General features: G+C 45.1%; 1 long non-coding RNA gene across 1 annotated transcript; it reads right to left on the bottom strand.

The window, feature by feature from the left end:
• Nucleotides 1-382: 382 nt before the first annotated feature.
• LOC309683588 lies at nucleotides 383-6,270 on the bottom strand. Its single transcript, XR_014270220.1, has 3 exons — nucleotides 6,214-6,270; nucleotides 5,489-5,595; nucleotides 383-483 (listed from the first exon to the last, which is right to left on the bottom strand). It is a non-coding gene; the product is annotated as an uncharacterized lncRNA (long non-coding RNA).
• Between the last annotated feature and the right edge of the window lie 3,165 nt (nucleotides 6,271-9,435).

Raw genomic sequence — 9,435 nt, 5'->3', positions numbered from 1 at the left:
AATGGGCACAAATTCAAATTCCTTAAGTGTAGGAAAAAACTTTTTTTGCTGAAATTGTGGCTTAACGCTGGCACAGGTTGCCCAGAGAAGTTGTGGTGTCTCCATCCTTGGACATGGCCCTAAGCAACCTATTCTAGATGACCCTACTCTGAACAGGAGTGGGACTAGATGATCTGTAGAGGTTGTTCCCTGTCTTAGCCATGCTGTGATTCTGTAATGTTCAGTTGCCACATGACTTTTGGGAGGTGTGTATTCTCATGGCAATCTTTTAATCCTCCTTATCACCACAAAGACATAAAATAGAGCTAAAATTATTTGGAAAAATGTCTTTAGTATCAAAGAAATATATTTGACAAATAATTCTTTTCAACTGCGGGTTGGGCATGAGGATATTTTTCAGTGATGTGCCAAGCAGTTCCATGTCTGCATATCAGGAAACAATTGAAGGGAGGACAAATGAAGATTCTCTTGGCAGCTGAAAAGCTGGAGGAGAGAGGAGAGAAAGGAGTGAAATAGAATAAATGACACATCATTGCTGACCAGGTAATACCATTTCTTTAACTGCATTGCCATTTTCTTTCCAGTACTCTGTTTCTTCTCTTTCATAATGCACTCTGTCTTTGCACTGTAAACAGTTACTTTCGCTCGTCTTTAATCTGTCTGTAGTAAACACTGTTTTGTTTTTTTTTTTTTCACAAAACAACACCTGACTTTTCTATAGCATCCTAGAGAAGCAGTCTTACCTAATTCAGTACTGCACCATTCCCACATGACAAAAATCAACATCAGAATTTGAAAAGTCTTGAGTAGGTCATCTGGATTATGGGTTTTAACATAAATTTTTGGTCCTTACCTCATTCCAAGTTTCACAGAACATCAAGACTGATCATCAGGTTTTAACAGTAGCTCATGAGTGTTCAGTGATCTTCCTTTCCACCTCACAAGAGTGAAACAAGGGTCTGTACCTACCACATTTCAAGTTTGCCTTTTCCTTGTGGAGATTTATACCTCCTACCCAGAGGGGTATGAGTTCCAGCTGGCAGTGATGAGCTGTCCATGTGCACTCAGGCCCAGACATGAGCCACTGCCAGGGCAGTGGAACATCTCACCTCCCAGCATGGAGCCGGAGACCTGACTGGCAAGGTGACTCCCATTTCAAAACAGCTCTCAAGCTTTGCCAGACTTTGCTGTCACTCACCTCTTCTACAGTTACTCACTCCAGAAATTTAGTAGAAAGTTTCTATATCTCAAGCTTTTTGTAGCAAAAGTTATTTTAAAAAGACAAATGGCACAAACCACCATTATTGGTGGTTATTATTATAACCAGCTCTTTCCCAACCAACAACCGTAAATATGATTCTTTTTCCTGCCTTGTGTAAACTAAGAGACAGCCAGGAGTTGTTGCACAATGAGTCTTTTTTTTCCTTATCCAGGATAGTTTAAACCTCTTTGTCATTTCTAAGAGATGAAAAGAACTGAAGAGTTCAATTTTGAAGACAATTTCTTGCTTAGATCATGACAAGGGGCTGAGGAAGGTCTGCCAGTAGCTGTGTGAATCAGTCATAGAATCATAGAATCATAGAATCATAGAATCAGTGAGGTTGGAAGGGACCTTTAAGATCGTCAAGTCCAACCATTAACCTACCCTGATAAAAACACCACCACTCCTAAACCATGTCCCTAAGCACCTCATCTACCCTTTTCTTAAACACCTCCAGGGATGGTGAATCCACCACCTCTCTGGGCAGCTTATTCCAATGTTTAATAACCCTTTCAGTGAAAAAATGCTTCCTAATATCCAATCTAAACCTGCCCTGACATAACTTGAACCCGTTTCCTCTCGTCCTATCACTTGTCGCCAGGGAGAAGAGGTCAGCTCCCATCTCTCTAAAACCTCCTTTCAGGTAGTTGTAGAGGGTGATAAGGTCTCCCCTCAGCCTCCTCTTCTCCAGGCTAAACAACCCCAGATCCCTCAGTCGTTCCTCATAAGGTTTGTCCTCCAGACCCTTCACCAGCTTTGTAGCCCTTCTCTGGACACGCTCCAACACCTCAATGTCCTTCTTGTAGTGAGGGGCCCAAAACTGAACACAGTACTCGAGGTGAGGCCTCACCAGTGCCGAGTACAGGGGGATGATTACCTCCCTAGTCCGGCTCACCACACTATTCCTGATGCAGGCCAGGATGGTGTTGGCCTTCTTGGCTGCCTGGGCACACTGCTGGCTCATGCTCAGCTGGCTGTCCACCAACACCCCCAGGTCCTTTTCTGCCAGGCAGCTTTCGAGCCACTCCGCCCCCAGTCTGTAGCGCTGCATGGGGTTGTTGTGACCCAAGTGCAGGACCCGACACTTGGCCTTGTTGAACCTCATACCATTGGCCTCAGCCCATCTGTCCAGCCTGTCCAGATCCCTCTGCAGAGCCAATCTACCCTCAAGCAGATCAACACACCCCCCTAGTTTAGTGTCGTCTGCGAACTTACTGAGGGTGCATTTGATCCCCTCATCCAGATCATTGATAAAGATATTAAAGAGAACGGGCCCCAGCACCGATCCCTGGGGGACACCACTTGTGACTGGACACCAACTGGATTTAACTCCATTTACCACCACTCTCTGGACACGGCCATCCAGCCAGTTTTTTACCCAACAAAGAGTATACCTGTCCAGGCCATGAGCAGCCAGTTTCTCCAGGAGAATGCTATGGGAAACGGTGTCAAAAGCCTTGCAAAAATCCAGGTAGATAACATCCACAGCTTTTCCCTCGTCCACCAAGTGGGTCACCTTGTCATAGTAGGAGATCAGGTTTGACAGGCATGACCTGCCTTTCACAAACCCATGCTGACTGGGCCTGGTCACCCTGTTCTCTTGCATGTGCCGTGTGATGGCACTGAGGATGATCTGCTCCATGACCTTCCCAGGCACCAATGTCAGACTGACTGGCCTGTAGTTCCCTGGATCCTCCTTCCGGCCCTTCTTATGGATGGGTGTCACATTTGCCAACCTCCAGTCAGCTGGGACCTCCCCGGTTATCCAGGACTGTTCATAAATGATGCACAGTGGGCCGGTGAGCACTTCCGCCAGCTCCTTCAGTACCCTTGGATGGATCCCATCCGGCCCCATAGATTTGTGCACCTCCAGGTGCTGAAGCAGGTCCCTCACCATTTCCCTTTGGATTACAGAGGCTTCATTCTGCTCCCCATCCCTGTATTCTAGCTCAGGGGTCGGGGAATTCAAGGAACAACTGGTCCTACTGCTGAAGACTGAGGCAAAGACGGCATTAAGTACCTCAGCCTTTTCCTCATCCTTGGTTACTACGTTACCAGCCCCATCTACTAGAGGACAGATATTATCCTTGGTCCTCTTTTTATCGCTAATATATTTATAGAAACTTTTTTTGTTGTCCTTGACAACAGAAGCCAGGTTTAGCTCTAGCTGAGCTTTGGCCCTTCTGATTTTTTCCCTACATCGCTTCACTACCTCTTTGTAATCCTCCTGGGTGGCCTGCCCTTCCTTCCAAAGGCCGTATATCCTCTTTTTTTCCCTAAGCTGCAACACTAGCTCCCTGCTTAGCCAGGCCGGTCTTTTTCCCCGACGGCTTGTCTTACGACACAAGGGGACAGCCTGCTCCTGCGCCTTTAGGACTTCCGTCTTGAAAGACATCCAAGCTTCCTGGGCTCCTTTGCCCTGGAGGACTGCCTCCCAGGGGACTTTGTCAACCAGGCTCCTGAAGAGCCCAAAGTCCGCTTTCCGGAAGTCCAAGGTGGCAGTTCTGCTGACCCCCTTCCTTGCTTCTCCCAGAATTGAGAACTCTATCATTTCGTGGTCACTGTTGCCAAGACGGCCTCCGACCATCACATCCCCCACAAGACCTTCCCTGTTTACAAACAACAGATCCAGCAGGGCACCTTCCCTAGTTGGCTGTTTCACTAGTTGTGTTAAGAAGTTATCCCCAGTACCTTCCAGGAACTCTCTAGACTGTTCCCTCCCTGCTGTATTGTATTCCCAGCAGATGTCCGGCAAATTGAAGTCTCCCACGAGGACTAGAGCTCACGATCTTGAGACTTCTCCCAGCCGTTTATAGAATATTTCATCTGCCTCCTCATCCTGGTTGGGCGGTCTATAACAGACTCCTACTACAATATCTGCCTTGTTAGCCCTCCCTCTGATCCTTACCCATAAACACTCAATCTCATTATCACCATCATTTAGTTCAAGACATTCATAACACTCCCTGACATACAGGGCCACCCCCCCGCCTCTCCTCGCTTGCCTATCCTTCCTGAAGAGTCTATAGCCATCCATGGCAGCACTATAGCTATGCGAGTCATCCCACCATGTTTCTGTGATGGCAACTACATCGTAATTACCCTGGTGTACAATGGCTTCCAGCTCCTCCTGTTTGTTGCCCATGCTACATGCATTAGTGTATAAGCACTTCAGCTGGGCTATTGGTCCTTTCTCCTTTTTACTGGAGGGAGCTGAAGTTCTGCCATCCCCAGACATCTTCCTAAGGAGCCCGGTTACGCCCCCTGTCTTTTCCAAGTCTAGTGCCAGCACCCCACTTTCAGGCTTTTTGCTAGCAACCTTGGATCTATCCCCATCCCCCTTCAAACCTAGTTTAAAGCCCTGTCAATGAGCCCCGCCAACTCCTGCCCTAAAACCCTTTTCCCCCTCTGAGACAGGCTTTTGCTGTCTGCTGCCAGAAGGCCTGGTGTCCTGAAAAGCAGCCCATGATCAAAGAACCCAAAATCCTGCCGACGACACCAGTCTCTGAGCCAGGCATTGATCAGCTGATATTTCCTGTTAATCTTCCCATCCATCTGTTCAATTTTTGGGATAGAAGCAAACACTACTTGTGCTCCTGATCCCCTAACTAGCTGTCCCAGGGCCCTGAAGTCTCTCTTCATCGCCCTCAGGCTCCTTCCTGGAATTTCATCATTACCTAACTGAAAGATCAATAAAGGGTAGTAGTCAGTAGGCCTGACTAGGCTAGGGAGTTTCCTCCGGGTATCCTTAACTCTGGCCCCAGGAAGACAGCAGACCTCCCTACAGATTGGGTCCGGTCTACATATGGGACCGTCCACTCCCTTCAGAATTGAGTCCCCTACTACAAGGACCCGTCTTTCTTTCCTAAATGATGATGTCGTTATATGAGGTGTAATCTGTCTTGGCTTCAGTGGCAACTCAATGTTTGGCAAGCCACAGTTATTGTCGTCCTCCTCTTCCCTTTCAATAACATCATATCTGTTCTGTAACAGCACCTGGGATGGTGTGGGGGTTACCTGGGAGGCACGCCTGCCACGACGAGTGGGGACTTGTTGCCACTGGCCCCTGTCTTTTGAATCTCCACATTCAGACACAATGCTAGAGGGTGTGGGGTTCATTGTATGCGGAGCTCAGTCTCCCTGGGGTGCTTCTCTCAGGGAAGACAGAGTGTGACTCCAGTTATCTATCTCCTGTTCACTTTCCCTTATACTTCTTAAGCGGCTTACCTCCTCACGGAGCTCCATCATTAGCTGAAGGAGTTCCTCTACTTGGGCAACTGTTCCTGCAACTGTTCAGGCTGATCATGCGGCTTCTGCTTGGAGAGAGAGAGGATCTGTTCCGGCAAAAAGCACATTCATGTAAAAGAAAATGTTTGTACCGCCATACCACGTAGCAGCTTGGATGTTGGTTTTGGTGTACTTTGGCCAAGATGACCATTGCATGTATTCTGAAACCAGCAGAAACACTAAAATAATCTCCTCGAATGTAAGGTAACCAGTGCCTCTTTGGATCAGTCATTACTTCTTTGAGCATCTTCAGATTTAAACAAAAAACATTTCTTCACCCAGGGAAGGGTCTCAGCTGTTTTCTGCTCTGTGTCTGGAGCCTCCTGAGAGGTCTTCTCCAGCATGGCAAGACATCTCCCATCCGCCAAGGCAAAGTTCCCTTTAAATATCTCAGGTCTGCAGAAACCATTCTTGAAGTAATAGACATTTTATTTCACTGCTTAAACTGGCTTCCCACAAAAGCAAACTATACTGATTAAAAGGCATTCATGCTGGGTTTATGTTTGGGTTGCATTTTTTTGGCCAATGTAGCTGCATCTTTTCAGGCATTGTGATATTTGCCAGAATTGGGGAAGTAGTTGCATTCCTGAGAAAATGAAGTAACAGAGAGACAGGCCTTACTGCAAAGCTGACAGTATCGGCTAAGTTATAGCAATATAACTCACCTTCAGGTAATCCTTCAGGTTACTGCTGGGATCCCTCTGGCATGAAGTGCTCCTGTGCCACTGGAGTTACATGAGAGAGCTAAGGGCATCACAGAAACCCCAGAGGGGTGCTGTGTCTGCTTTGTGGGGAGGAAAGTGGAAGAAGAGTCCTGATATTAGCAGTGAGGAGCTGAAAGAGAAATGAACTCCCACTCCCATGACTCGAGTTTCCTATTTGCTAGTGCATAAGACCTTTGGCATAGGAGGATGGGGTTGAGACTGTGTCTGGCACACCATGCGATGGGATGAGGAAGCAGCACAAGCAGCAACCCAAGAAACTGTTTGCTATTACAGCTTGCTAGGGGATTGAGCTCCTGCTAGGTGGCACGCCTGAGGTCAAGGATTGTGTTGCAATCTGCCTGAAAATGCCTGAGATGGGTTACAAGGGCGACTGAGGCAAGGGCTGGCTGTATCTACCTTGTGTCTGATGTGGCAGGTATGAGCATCCCAAAGTCCAGGCTTAAGTCCTTGTGAGTTGGGGTCATGAATTGCACAAGATAATGTTGTGACTATAGGAGGGAATTTGGAGTTGAACCCAAACCTGATTTGTTTTTCAAAATATGACAGCATCTTTAGTGGGTAGAGCTCTTGGAGAAAAATATGTACATATATTTACATGGATGAGAGCTACTGTAGCTGTTCCAATAAGAAAAATGGTTTAAATTACGAGTTGTCTGTTTATTTCATGAGAGTGTGGTGTGGTGCAAATAATAAACACATTGAAGACTTAAAGTGCTTCTTAACAAAGTACTTGGAGCCCTGACTATTTTTGGTATTCTTATCCTGCTGCTGCTCTGGAATACAGTCATAAAACAGTTATGTTTAGGAGCCTCTTTCCATTTTATATGCCCTTTGAGGTACAATTAGTTCTTAGAAGAAAGCATTCTGTATTCAGATGTAAAGTCACAAATCCAAGCTTATTTCTGCCCTTTTAACAGACTAGATCATCTGTCTGTATGTCTGCTTTTAGTGGGACAGTGCAAACCATTTTTAAATCATGCAAAATATATTTTTATGGATGTAATTTGTTGGAAAGCTGCCAGAACCTCTTGTTTCATTTGAGTGTGGTGTTGTGGGAAACAATCATGAGGAAGAGAAGCTGTGGAAGACAAGGTATTGATGGAACTGCTAGGAGAGTATGAGTAAAATTAGACTGTCTTACAGAACATTCTAGACAGGTTTTTAGTCCTGGATATAACACGTGTCTACGAATGGGAGGTTACACAGCACATAATGAAAAATGTTTTCCTGACTAGAAGGTTTCATTTATATCTGTGCCAAAAATAAAAAAGTCTCTGATTTACAGTTCTGCTGGCTGAACAAATTGTTTGGTGTGGAAACTTTGACAAAATTTTCTGGCCTTACTTCTCTCATTAGGCATCTTTCTCTGTCCCCTGACAACATACTTAATACTGAATTCAGCCCTCTTTACTCCTCCTTTCCTTTCCTTTTGCTGCTGCTGAGTTTGATCTCTTCAACATGGTGAGTTAGACTTTCAACCATTATATCTGCTTTTGTTGCCAAAAGTACTCTTTCCAAGAGTCAGACTTTTCCTCCTGTGCTCTAAATTATTTTCCTTTTAAAAAAATTATTTTCTTTAGCACATGTCTTGAAAATCTTGTTCTTTTGGGCATCTCCATCTGTTTAAGGTCCTCCCAGTGCATTTCCCTGTTTAAGGTAATTTCTTTTTTTGACCATATTAGCTCTGATCATATCTGCCTCTGGACCATTGATACAATTTAGTGCTCCAGGTGAGATTTCAAGGGGTCCCATAGTTTCGCTCTGTCTCTACTAACTACTCTTCTCTTTCTGTGCTCTAACATGGACACTTTTGGTTAGTACATACTCATTGACACTGCTGTGAATGTCATATAACTGACCCAAGCCATTACACTACCCACTGCGGTCATGGTAAAGACCTGCGAACCTCTTCCAAATTAGCTTGAACCTTGCACTGTCTTGCAGGCAGGATTGCTACTTTAGCACAGTTGAACATCCAGGCTAAGTAGTCTTACATTGTAGCATGGCTAGGTAGCCCAAGCATGGATCTATACTGGCACAGCTGTGCTTTCCTGAGTCTGGGGTGTAGTGCCATAAGTGGTACTTCAGGGACCTCTCTGCTGATTGTTGGGCAATGTGGTCATACTCCTGAACTTCCCTCTTCACACAAAGACACACACATGCAGATACAGAAGCACACATTTTACCTTCTTCTTCATTCACAAAACGATTTACCTTGTCTTTAAAATTTGAATCTATGTTTCTCAGAATCGTGACCTGGCAAGATGTTTAAGAACATGCTCAAAACTCACCAAATTGTAATTTGTAGCACTTGGCGGCATCCATGTAAGCCAACTGTTTCTCTTTTCATGGAGAAGATAAAACACCTGAATAAATACAATCATGACAAGTAACATAGCTTTCCAAGAAGTATAAAATGAAGTTAATATGTGGCTTCATCTTCCAGAGTGCAGGTCATATTGTTGGGTATACTCTTAAATCTCTGCTGTATTGTAGATCTGGTAGGTATGAACAATGAATCCCAAAATTTAACTTCTCAGTTTCTCTTGCCAAACCGTGTAAATAGTCACACATACATGTGGCACGGCAGGAAACATGTAACTCACTTTCTTTCATCTTTTTGAGCAAATGACCTTTGTGGACGTCCCAGGAGACAGCAGTAAAACAGTGTGTGTTTTAATGAGGGCTGCCTTCTTCTTTACAGATGGCTGGAATCACTGTCTGTGGAAAGGTGCTGCCCAGAACATGCCCCTCAGGTACAGTAGGGTCCTGCAGGCACCTCTGTCATTTCCAGTCACAGGCTGGTCTGATTTCACTAAAATTTCTCTTCTTGAGGTCTGACTTACTAAGAATTTACAAATACAGTAATGGTTGGAGAACGGGAAAATGATGCGGTAGAAATTCATCTGATTGCTGTATAATTACACTAGTGCATCAAGAATGAAGTTAACAGACTTTTGCCAAAGGGAAAGGATGTTTTACTGTCTTAATTTGTCCTTCATACAACTGTGGTACCAATGTGTTTTAGTATTCTGCCTACAAAAGGCACTCAGAGAGGGTCCCAATTTTTCTGGATTTCTGGATGGAAGCATGAGACACTAGCCTTGATAAAGAACCCATCACCAGTAACTAGACACAGTGCTAACACCACTTAGTCAGAGG

This window comes from Vanellus vanellus (genome assembly GCF_965231255.1).
Source record: "Vanellus vanellus genome assembly, chromosome: Z".
NCBI lineage: Eukaryota > Metazoa > Chordata > Aves > Charadriiformes > Charadriidae > Vanellus > Vanellus vanellus.
The sequence above is the reverse complement of the archived record's forward strand: the minus strand, read 5'-3'. Positions and strand labels throughout refer to the sequence as shown.